Raw genomic sequence first — 12,245 nt, forward strand, 5'->3', positions numbered from 1 at the left:
CGCGCTTAAAAGCACTACCAAGGACCGCCTGGCGTTGGCGGAACTCGGATACCCAGGAGGAGGCACCTAAGCCAAAGGCTCGGCCCGGAACCAGCTGACGGTGCTGGAACCAGGTGGTGGACCCGAAGGTCCACAGGAGAGGAGAGAACAGCTAGGCCGCGAGGCAGCCGCAGTTACCGAACCCCAACAGTCCTACAGGGGGAGCTGGGCCTACTGGCACTACAGAACCAGCCTTGACTACCAGTTCACGCAGCCCACATAGGAAGCTCCTAAACTGGAGGCACCCTGGAGTTGGCTAACCCGACCGCACCACGACGAGGCAAGCATAGGTGTCTCAGTGAGCTTGACACAACCCGGAAACAGCTGACGGTGCTGAAACCAGGCTTGGCACGAGGGAGTACCTGTGACAAAAACACTGCCGAGAACCAGCTGGCGGTGCTGGAACCCGGATGCGTTGCCCCAGTGTGCAAGAGCCAATGGCACGACCGAGGACCAGCTGACGGTGCTGGAACCCGGTTACTAAGCTGTAGGTGCCCGCGCTTAAAAGCACTACCAAGGACCGCCTGGCGTTGGCGGAACTCGGATACCCAGGAGGAGGCACCTAAGCCAAAGGCTCGGCCCGGAACCAGCTGACGGTGCTGGAACCAGGTGGTGGACCCGAAGGTCCACAGGAGAGGAGAGAACAGCTAGGCCGCGAGGCAGCCGCAGTTACCGAACCCCAACAGTCCTACAGGGGGAGCTGGGCCTACTGGCACTACAGAACCAGCCTTGACTACCAGTTCACGCAGCCCACATAGGAAGCTCCTAAACTGGAGGCACCCTGGAGTTGGCTAACCCGACCGCACCACGACGAGGCAAGCATAGGTGTCTCAGTGAAGTTGACACAACCCGGAAACAGCTGACGGTGCTGAAACCAGGCTTGGCACGAGGGAGTACCTGTGACAAGAACACTGCCGAGAACCAGCTGGCGGTGCTGGAACCCGGATGCGTTGCCCCAGTGTGCAAGAGCCAATGGCACGACCGAGGACCAGCTGACGGTGCTGGAACCCGGTTACTAAGCTGTAGGTGCCCGCGCTTAAAAGCACTACCAAGGACCGCCTGGCGTTGGCGGAACTCGGATACCCAGGAGGAGGCACCTAAGCCAAAGGCTCGGCCCGGAACCAGCTGACGGTGCTGGAACCAGGTGGTGGACCCGAAGGTCCACAGGAGAGGAGAGAACAGCTAGGCCGCGAGGCAGCCGCAGTTACCGAACCCCAACAGTCCTACAGGGGGAGCTGGGCCTACTGGCACTACAGAACCAGCCTTGACTACCAGTTCACGCAGCCCACATAGGAAGCTCCTAAACTGGAGGCACCCTGGAGTTGGCTAACCCGACCGCACCACGACGAGGCAAGCATAGGTGTCTCAGTGAAGTTGACACAACCCGGAAACAGCTGACGGTGCTGAAACCAGGCTTGGCACGAGGGAGTACCTGTGACAAGAACACTGCCGAGAACCAGCTGGCGGTGCTGGAACCCGGATGCGTTGCCCCAGTGTGCAAGAGCCAATGGCACGACCGAGGACCAGCTGACGGTGCTGGAACCCGGTTACTAAGCTGTAGGTGCCCGCGCTTAAAAGCACTACCAAGGACCGCCTGGCGTTGGCGGAACTCGGATACCCAGGAGGAGGCACCTAAGCCAAAGGCTCGGCCCGGAACCAGCTGACGGTGCTGGAACCAGGTGGTGGACCCGAAGGTCCACAGGAGAGGAGAGAACAGCTAGGCCGCGAGGCAGCCGCAGTTACCGAACCCCAACAGTCCTACAGGGGGAGCTGGGCCTACTGGCACTACAGAACCAGCCTTGACTACCAGTTCACGCAGCCCACATAGGAAGCTCCTAAACTGGAGGCACCCTGGAGTTGGCTAACCCGACCGCACCACGACGAGGCAAGCATAGGTGTCTCAGTGAAGTTGACACAACCCGGAAACAGCTGACGGTGCTGAAACCAGGCTTGGCACGAGGGAGTACCTGTGACAAGAACACTGCCGAGAACCAGCTGGCGGTGCTGGAACCCGGATGCGTTGCCCCAGTGTGCAAGAGCCAATGGCACGACCGAGGACCAGCTGACGGTGCTGGAACCCGGTTACTAAGCTGTAGGTGCCCGCGCTTAAAAGCACTACCAAGGACCGCCTGGCGTTGGCGGAACTCGGATACCCAGGAGGAGGCACCTAAGCCAAAGGCTCGGCCCGGAACCAGCTGACGGTGCTGGAACCAGGTGGTGGACCCGAAGGTCCACAGGAGAGGAGAGAACAGCTAGGCCGCGAGGCAGCCGCAGTTACCGAACCCCAACAGTCCTACAGGGGGAGCTGGGCCTACTGGCACTACAGAACCAGCCTTGACTACCAGTTCACGCAGCCCACATAGGAAGCTCCTAAACTGGAGGCACCCTGGAGTTGGCTAACCCGACCGCACCACGACGAGGCAAGCATAGGTGTCTCAGTGAGCTTGACACAACCCGGAAACAGCTGACGGTGCTGAAACCAGGCTTGGCACGAGGGAGTACCTGTGACAAAAACACTGCCGAGAACCAGCTGGCGGTGCTGGAACCCGGATGCGTTGCCTTGCCTATTAAAGATTGTCTTCCTAGAGCCCCAACTAGCGGTGTTGGAGCAAAGGGTAAGCAGGGGGAGATGAGTGTAGGCCGAAGCCTGCACTGGAGGCAGCTTTGTGTCTGCGTTGCGTTTGCAGGACACTTTGCCGGCTACACACTGGGGGAACAGCTGGCGTTGCTGAACCCCACTAACACAATGGCGTGTGTTTTTCTCTGTGCAGCTAGCACTTGCGGGCAAAAACTAGCGATGTTAGAGCCCGTGTTGAAGCAGGAGGAGGAGGAGAGGAGCAGAGTGTAGGCCGAAGCTTAGTTGAACCAATTTCAAAGGAAACCTTTAACCCCCCCCTCAGGTGTTACAAAGTACAAGAGACACACCTTGTGCAGTATTAATGCTGCACAAGTGAAAGGTTGCTCTATTAATTTGTCTACTTGCACACGCTGAATGAAAGACATACACAATTTACCCCATTCTACAGTCAAACTGTAGTGGATGCGTGACTTGGTTTTTTGATGAGACGCAGCACAGGTGTCCAAAATAACGCCTTGGTGCTTGGAGCAGCTTCCTGAGCGTTGTTATTTGCTGTACAGGAGTCTGCGCTCTTGTGTTATCCCTTGGCAATGCCCTGTTAGCGCTGCCCATCTTATGACATCATTTCATGTTGGCCGGTGCGGTTAACGATGGCCATAAATCCCAGACCCACAGTGTCTTTTCATAAAGCCACACTGCGGTGCTGGGATTCGTGGCCTTGAGCAGTAAATATTTTGGCCGCTCACACACGTCCTTACACCTGCTTCAGACTGGGCGGCCTCTGCTGATCCCTTCTTGCATGCCGCGGCCATGAGGCTGCACAGTCTGAAGAAGGCTGAAGGAGATGAGTTAAGACAGGCGAAGATATGCACTGCTCGTGCCCATCAATCACAGCCTCGCAGTCAAAATAATTAAGACAACGAGGAGCATTTTATTCAGGCAGGGCGGACGAACAGGCGCAAGTAGCCAACCAATGATGTCAGAAGACGGGAAGCGCTACCAAGGGGGGTGCTGCGTATCATTAGAAAGGAAAGTCACACCTCAGGGACAGTGGAATGGTCTCAAAGAGACACATTTTGTACGTGTTGAGTTCCACGTGGGCAAGGAGAAAACATCAGCCACCTTGTACAAATGCAGCAGTACTGCTGTACAAGGTGGCTGTTATACATAGAAACACCTGGGGGTGGGGGCCAGACTCCCTTCAATTTCAGTTCATGTGCCTGCGTGGCGTTTGCAGGTCACGTTGCAAGCTGCACAGCAGGGGAACAGCTGGCGGTGCTGAACCCCACTAACACATTGGCTGGTGTTTTTCTCTGTGCAGCTAGCATTTCCGGGCAAAAACTAGCGGTGTTTGAGCCCAGGGTCAGCAGGAGGAGGAGGAGAGGAGCAAAGTGTAGGCCGAAGCCTGCACTGGTGGCAGCTTTTGGTCGGTTGTGCCAGCGTGGCTTGTGCTGGACACGATGCCGGCTACACAGCGGGGGAACAGCTGGCGTTGCTGAACCCCACTAACACATTGGCTGGTGTTTTTCTCTGTGCAGCTAGCATTTCCGGGCAAAAACTAGCGGTGTTTGAGCCCAGGGTCAGCAGGAGGAGGAGGAGAGGAGCAAAGTGTAGGCCGAAGCCTGCACTGGTGGCAGCTTTTGGTCGGTTGTGCCAGCGTGGCTTGTGCTGGACACGATGCCGGCTACACAGCGGGGGAACAGCTGGCGTTGCTGAACCCCACTAACACATTGGCTGGTGTTTTTCTCTGTGCAGCTAGCATTTCCGGGCAAAAACTAGCGTTGTTAGAGCCCAGGGTCAGCAGGAGGAGGAGGAGAGGAGCAAAGTGTAGGCCGAAGCCTAGTTGAACCAATTTCAAAGGTTACCTTTAACCCCCCCTCAGGTGTTACAAAGAACAAGAGCCACTCCTTCTGCAGCATTAATGCTGCACAAGTAAAAGGTTGCTCTATTAATTTGTCTACTTGCACAAGCTGAATGCAACACGTAGACTATTTAGCCCATTATACTGTTTAACAGTAGTGGAGGCGTGACTTGTCTTTTTAAAGAAAAGCAGCACAGGTGTCGAAAACACCTTTTTGCATGGGCGCAGCTTCCTGAGCGTTGTTAGTTGCTGTACAGGAGTCTGCGCTCTTGTGATCCTTTGGCCATGCGCTGTGAGCGCTTCCTGTCTTATGACCTCATTTCATGTTGGCCGTTGCGGTTAGCGATGGACATGAATCCCAGACCCACAGTGTGTTTTTAAAAAATCACACTGCGGTGCTGGGATTCGTGCCCTGGTGCAGTAAATATGTTTGCCGCTCACACATGTCCTTACACCTGCTTCAGACTGGACGGCCTCATCTGATCCCTTATCGCCTGCCGAGGCCATGAGGACACCCAGTCTGAAGAAGGCGGAAGGAGATGAGTGAACACAGGCAAACATATGCACTGCACATGCCCATCAATCACACCCTCGCTGTCCAAAAAAATAAGACACCGAGGGGCGTTGTTTCGAGCAGGGGAGATGCACAGGCGCAGCCAGCTAACCAATGATGTCAAAAGACGGGCAGCGCTAACAAGGGTGGTGCTGCGTGTCATTACAAAGGAAAGTCACACCTCAGGGACATTGTAATGGTCTCTAATGAGACACATTTTGTACGTGTTGAGTTCCACGTGGGCAAGGAGAAAAAGTCAGCCACCTCGTACAAATGCAGCAGTACTGCTGTACAAGGTGGCTGTTATACATAGAAACACCTGTGGGTGGGGGGCAGGCTCCCTTCAATTTCAGTTCATGTGCCTGCGTGGCGTTTGCAGGTCACGTTGCAAGCTACACAGCAGGGGAACAGCTGGCGTTGCTGAACCCCACTGACACATTGACTGGTGTTTTTCTCTGTGCAGATTGCATGTCCGGGCAAAAACTAGCGGTGTTAGAGCCCAGGGTCAGCAGGAGGAGGAGGAGAGGAGCAAAGTGTAGGCCGAAGCCTGCACTGGTGGCAGCTTTTGGTCGGTTGTGCCAGCGTGGCTTGTGCTGGACACGATGCCGGCTACACAGCGGGGGAACAGCTGGCGGTGCTGAACCCCACTAACACATTGGCTGGTGTTTTTCTCTGTGCAGCTAGCATTTCCGGGCAAAAACTAGCGGTGTTTGAGCCCAGGGTCAGCAGGAGGAGTAGAGGAGCAGAGTGTAGGCCGAAGCCTAGTTGAACCAATTTCCAAGGTTACCTTTAACCCCCCCCCTCAGGTGTTGCAAGGTACAAGAGCCACACCTTGAACAGCATTAATGATGCACAAGTCAAAGGTTGCTCTATTTAATTTTGCTCCTTGCACACGCTGAATTAAACACGTACACTATTTAGCCCATTATACTGTCAAACAGTAGTGGAGGCGTGACTACTAGTCTTTTTAAGGAGACGCAGCACAGGTGTACAAATTTACACCTAGGTGCTGTGCGCAGATTCCTTACCGTTGTTATTTGCAGTACAGGAAACTGCGCTCTTGTGTTATCCCTTGGCAATACCCTGTTAGTGCAGGCCGTCTCATGACCTCATTTCATGTTGGCCGGTGCGGTTAACGATGGCCATAAATCCCAGACCCACAGTGGCTTTTCCTAAAGTCACACTGCGGTGCTGGGATTCGTGGCCTTGTGCAGTAAATATGTTCGCCGCTCACACATGTCCTTACACCTGCTTCAGACTGGGCGGCCTCAGCTGATCCCTTATCGCATGCCGCGGCCATGAGGCCGCACAGTCAGAAGAAGGCGGAAGGAGGGGAGTGAAAACAGGGGAACATATGCACTGCTCGTGCCCATCAATCACACCCTCGCAGTCAAAATATATGAGACAACGGGGGGCGTTGTGTCGGGCAGGGGGGACGCACAGGCACAGCCAGCCAACCAATGATGTCAGGAGACGGGCAGCGCTAACAATGGGGGTGCTGCGTGTCATTAAAAAGGAAAGTCACACCTCAGGGACATTGTAATGGTCTGTAATGAGACACATTTTGTACTTGTTGAGTTCCACGTGTGCAAGGAGAAAAAGTCAGCCACCTTGTACAAATGCAGCAGTACTGCTGTACAAGGTGGCTGTTATACATAGAAACACCTGGGGGGGTGGGGGGCAGGCTCCCTTCAATTTCAGTTCATGTGCCTGCGTGGCGTTTGCAGGTCACGTTGCAAGCTACACAGCAGGGGAACAGCTGGCGTTGCTGAACCCCACTGACACATTGACTGGTGTTTTTCTCTGTGCAGATTGCATGTCCGGGCAAAAACTAGCGGTGTTAGAGCCCAGGGTCAGCAGGAGGAGGAGGAGAGGAGCAAAGTGTAGGCCGAAGCCTGCACTGGTGGCAGCTTTTGTTCTGTTGTGCCAGCGTGGCTTGTGCTGGACACGTTGCCGACTACACAGCAGGGGAACAGCTGGCGGTGCTGAACCCCACTAACACATTGGCTGGTGTTTTTCTCTGTGCAGCTAGCATTTCCGGGCAAAAACTAGCGGTGTTTGAGCCCAGGGTCAGCAGGAGGAGTAGAGGAGCAGAGTGTAGGCCGAAGCCTAGTTGAACCAATTTCAAAGGTTACCTTTAACCCCCCCCTCAGGTGTTGCAAGGTACAAGAGCCACACCTTGAACAGCATTAATGATGCACAAGTCAAAGGTTGCTCTATTTAATTTTGCTCCTTGCACACGCTGAATTAAACACGTACACTATTTAGCCCATTATACTGTCAAACAGTTGTGGAGGCGTGACTTGTCTTTTTAACGAGACGCAGCACAGGTGTCAAAATTTGCACCTAGGTACTGGGCGCAGATTCCTGAGCGTTGTTATTTGCTGTACAGGAGTCTGCGCTCTTGTGTTATCCCTTGGCAATACCCTGTTAGTGCAGGCCGTCTCATGACCTCATTTCATGTTGGCCGGTGCGGTTAACGATGGCCATAAATCCCAGACCCACAGTGGCTTTTCCTAAAGTCACACTGCGGTGCTGGGATTCGTGGCCTTGTGCAGTAAATATGTTCGCCGCTCACACATGTCCTTACACCTGCTTCAGACTGGGCGGCCTCAGCTGATCCCTTATCGCATGCCGCGGCCATGAGGCCGCACAGTCAGAAGAAGGCGGAAGGAGGGGAGTGAAAACAGGGGAACATATGCACTGCTCGTGCCCATCAATCACACCCTCGCAGTCAAAATATATGAGACAACGGGGGGCGTTGTGTCGGGCAGGGGGGACGCACAGGCACAGCCAGCCAACCAATGATGTCAGGAGACGGGCAGCGCTAACAATGGGGGTGCTGCGTGTCATTACAAAGGAAAGTCACACCTCAGGGACATTGTAATGGTCTCTAATGAGACACATTTTGTACGTGTTGAGTTCCACGTGGGCAAGGAGAAAAAGTCAGCCACCTCGTACAAATGCAGCAGTACTGCTGTACAAGGTGGCTGATATACATAGAAACACCTGTGGGTGGGGGGCAGGCTCCCTTCAATTTCAGTTCATGTGCCTGCGTGGCGTTTGCAGGTCACGTTGCAAGCTACACAGCAGGGGAACAGCTGGCGTTGCTGAACCCCACTAACACATTGGCTGGTGTTTTTCTCTGTGCAGCTAGCATGTCCGGGCAGAAACTGGCGTTGTTTGAGCCCAGGGTCAGCAGGAGGAGGAGAGGAGCAAAGTGTAGGCCGAAGCCTGCACTGGTGGCAGCTTTTGGTCGGTTGTGCCAGCGTGGCTTGTGCTGGACACGATGCCGGCTACACAGCGGGGGAACAGCAGGCGGTGCTGAACCCCACTAACACATTGGCTGGTGTTTTTCTCTGTGCAGCTAGCATGTCCGGGCAGAAACTGGCGTTGTTTGAGCCCAGGGTCAGCAGGAGGAGGAGAGGAGCAAAGTGTAGGCCGAAGCCTGCACTGGTGGCAGCTTTTGGTCGGTTGTGCCAGCGTGGCTTGTGCTGGACACGTTGCCGACTACACAGCAGGGGAACAGCTGGCGGTGCTGAACCCCACTAACACATTGGCTGGTGTTTTTCTCTGTGCAGCTAGCATTTCCGGGCAAAAACTAGCGGTGTTTGAGCCCAGGGTCAGCAGGAGGAGTAGAGGAGCAGAGTGTAGGCCGAAGCCTAGTTGAACCAATTTCAAAGGTTACCTTTAACCCCCCCCTCAGGTGTTGCAAGGTACAAGAGCCACACCTTGTGCAGCATTAATGCTGCACAAGTAAAAGGTTGCTCTATTTGTTTTGCTCCTTGCACACGCTGACTAAAACACGTACACTATTTAGCCCATTATACTGTCAAACAGTTGTGGAGGCGTGACTTGTCTTTTTAACGAGACGCAGCACAGGTGTCAAAATTTGCACCTAGGTACTGGGCGCAGATTCCTGAGCGTTGTTATTTGCTGTACAGGAGTCTGCGCTATTGTGATCCCTTGGCCATGCGCTGTGAGCGCTTCCTGTCTTCTGACCTCATTTCATGTCGGCCGTTGCGGTTAGCGATGGACATGAATCCCAGACCCACAGTGTGTTTTTAAAAAATCACACTGCGGTGCTGGGATTCGTGCCCTGGTGCACTAAATATGTTTGCCGCTCACACATGTCCTTACACCTGCTTCAGACTGGGCGGCCTCATCTGATCCCTTATCGCCTGCCGCGGCCATGAGGACACCCAGTCTGAAGAAGGCGGAAGGAGATGAGTGAACACAGGCAAACATATGCACTGCACATGCCCATCAATCACACCCTCGCTGTCCAAAAAAATAAGACACCGAGGGCCGTTGTTTCGAGCAGGGGAGATGCACAGGCGCAGCCAGCTAACCAATGATGTCAAAAGACGGGCAGCGCTAACAAGGGTGGTGCTGCGTGTCATTACAAAGGAAAGTCACACCTCAGGGACATTGTAATGGTCTCTAATGAGACACATTTTGTACGTGTTGAGTTCCACGTGGGCAAGGAGAAAAAGTCAGCCACCTCGTACAAATGCAGCAGTACTGCTGTACAAGGTGGCTGATATACATAGAAACACCTGTGGGTGGGGGGCAGGCTCCCTTCAATTTCAGTTCATGTGCCTGCGTGGCGTTTGCAGGTCACGTTGCAAGCTACACAGCAGGGGAACAGCTGGCGTTGCTGAACCCCACTGACACATTGACTGGTGTTTTTCTCTGTGCAGATTGCATGTCCGGGCAGAAACTGGCGTTGTTTGAGCCCAGGGTCAGCAGGAGGAGGAGAGGAGCAAAGTGTAGGCCGAAGCCTGCACTGGTGGCAGCTTTTGGTCGGTTGTGCCAGCGTGGCTTGTGCTGGACACGATGCCGGCTACACAGCGGGGGAACAGCAGGCGGTGCTGAACCCCACTAACACATTGGCTGGTGTTTTTCTCTGTGCAGCTAGCATGTCCGGGCAGAAACTGGCGTTGTTTGAGCCCAGGGTCAGCAGGAGGAGGAGAGGAGCAAAGTGTAGGCCGAAGCCTGCACTGGTGGCAGCTTTTGGTCGGTTGTGCCAGCGTGGCTTGTGCTGGACACGTTGCCGACTACACAGCAGGGGAACAGCTGGCGGTGCTGAACCCCACTAACACATTGGCTGGTGTTTTTCTCTGTGCAGCTAGCATTTCCGGGCAAAAACTAGCGGTGTTTGAGCCCAGGGTCAGCAGGAGGAGTAGAGGAGCAGAGTGTAGGCCGAAGCCTAGTTGAACCAATTTCAAAGGTTACCTTTAACCCCCCCCTCAGGTGTTGCAAGGTACAAGAGCCACACCTTGTGCAGCATTAATGCTGCACAAGTAAAAGGTTGCTCTATTTGTTTTGCTCCTTGCACACGCTGACTAAAACACGTACACTATTTAGCCCATTATACTGTCAAACAGTTGTGGAGGCGTGACTTGTCTTTTTAACGAGACGCAGCACAGGTGTCAAAATTTGCACCTAGGTACTGGGCGCAGATTCCTGAGCGTTGTTATTTGCTGTACAGGAGTCTGCGCTATTGTGATCCCTTGGCCATGCGCTGTGAGCGCTTCCTGTCTTCTGACCTCATTTCATGTCGGCCGTTGCGGTTAGCGATGGACATGAATCCCAGACCCACAGTGTGTTTTCAAACAATCACACTACGTGGCTGGGATTCGTGGCCTTGTGCAGTAAATAGGTTTGCCGCTTACACATGTCCTTACACCGGCTCCAGACTGGGCGGCCTCAGCTGATCCCTTATCGCCTACCACGGCCAGGAGGCCGCACAGTCTGAAGAAGGCGGAAGGAGATGAGTTAAGACAGGCGAACATATGCACTGCTCGTGCCCATAAACCACACCCTCGCTGACAAAATAAATATGACAACGAGGGGCGTTGTTTCTAGCAGGGCGGATGCACAGGCGCAGCCAGCTAACCATGATGACAAAAGACGGGAAACGCTACCAAGGGGGGTGCTGCGTATCATTACAAAGGAAAGTCACACCTCAGGGACAGTGGAATGGTCTCAATGAGACACATTTTGTACGTGTTGAGTTCCACGTGGGCAAGGAGAAAAAGTCAGCCACCTTGTACAAATGCAGCAGTACTGCTGTACTAGGTGGCTGTTATACATAGAAACACCTGGGGGGGTGGGGCCAGGTTCCCTTTTAATTTCAGTTCCTGTGCCTGCATGGCGTTTGCAGGTCACGTTGCCGGCTACACAGCAGGGGAACAGCTGGCGTTGCTGAACCCCACTAACACATTGGCTGGTGTTTTTCTCTGTGCAGCTAGCACTTCCGGGCAAAAACTAGCGGTGTTTGAGCCCAGGGTCAGCAGGAGGAGGAGAGGAGCAGAGTGTAGGCCGAAGCCTGCACTGGTGGCAGCTTTTGTTCTGTTGTGCCAGCGTGGCTTGTGCTGGACACGTTGCCGACTACACAGCAGGGGAACAGCTGGCGGTGCTGAACCCCACTGACACATCACCTAGTGTTTTTTTCTGTGTAGACAACACTTCCAGGTGGCAACTGACAGTGTTGAAACCCAGGGAATCAAAGAGGAGCAGAGTGTAGGCCGAAGCCTGCAGTGGAGCAAGTTGAAAGGGAACCTTTAACCCCCCCCCCCAGGCATTTGTTGCTGAAAGAGCCATCTTGTACAGCAGTAATACTGCACATGGAAAATGGTGGCTCCGAAAATTATGCTCCTTGCAAACGCTGAAGTACACACTCATATAATGTGTCCCCTCACACCGTCAAACCATCCCGGAAGTGGGACTTTCCTTTGTAATGTGACACAGCACAGCCGTCATTCCAACCCCCTTGGTGCCGGGCACCACCTCCTCAACGTTGTTTGGTTCTGTCACGGAGCCCGCACTGTAATGTTATCCCTTGGCCATGCACAGTTAGCGGTGCCCGTCTTCTGACATCATGTAGGTGTCAGGCTGGCAGTGCCTGTGCGTCCAAGCTGCCCGAGATCCAACCTTGCAGTGTCATCTAATGTAGTCCCACTGCGGGCCAGGGATCCATGGGCATGCGCAGTGCATATCATCGCCTCTCACTCACCTCCTTCCTGCTTCTTCAGACTGTGCGGCGTCACGGCCGTGGCATGCTATTAGGGATCAGCTGACGCCGCCTAGTCTGAAGAAGCGTGAAGAAGGGGAGTGAGAGGCTAGTATATGCACTGCGCATGGCCATGGATACCAGGCCCACTGTGGGATCACATTAGACGACACTGCGAGGTGTGATTTCGGGCAGC

This window comes from Ranitomeya imitator, chromosome 2 (genome assembly GCF_032444005.1).
Source record: "Ranitomeya imitator isolate aRanImi1 chromosome 2, aRanImi1.pri, whole genome shotgun sequence".
NCBI lineage: Eukaryota > Metazoa > Chordata > Amphibia > Anura > Dendrobatidae > Ranitomeya > Ranitomeya imitator.